Source organism: Cibotium barometz, chromosome 10, assembly GCF_041138505.1.
Source record: "Cibotium barometz isolate CiBa-2024 chromosome 10, ASM4113850v1, whole genome shotgun sequence".
Lineage (NCBI taxonomy): Eukaryota > Viridiplantae > Streptophyta > Polypodiopsida > Cyatheales > Cibotiaceae > Cibotium > Cibotium barometz.
Window position 1 is genome coordinate 34,080,522 of NC_141055.1, and position 302 is coordinate 34,080,823.

Consider the following 302-nt stretch of genomic DNA (forward strand, 5'->3'; position numbering starts at 1 on the left):
CGGTTTGTCCATCGATTTTGGGGTGATAGGCGGTGGTAGGTATCAAAACAATCCCATGATCTCAAACAATGTCCTCCAAAATGAACTCATAAACTTCACATCTCGATCACTAACAATTTGTTGTGGCACTCCATGCAACTTGAACACATGATCCACAAACTGTTTGGCAACCATAGATGCTGGAAATTTGACCTTGGAAGGAAAAAAATGTGCCACTTTTGTCAAGCGGTCTACCTATACTATCCCATCCCTTCCTTGTATGAGGAAGCCCTATGATGAAATCCATGGAGATGTGTGTCCAT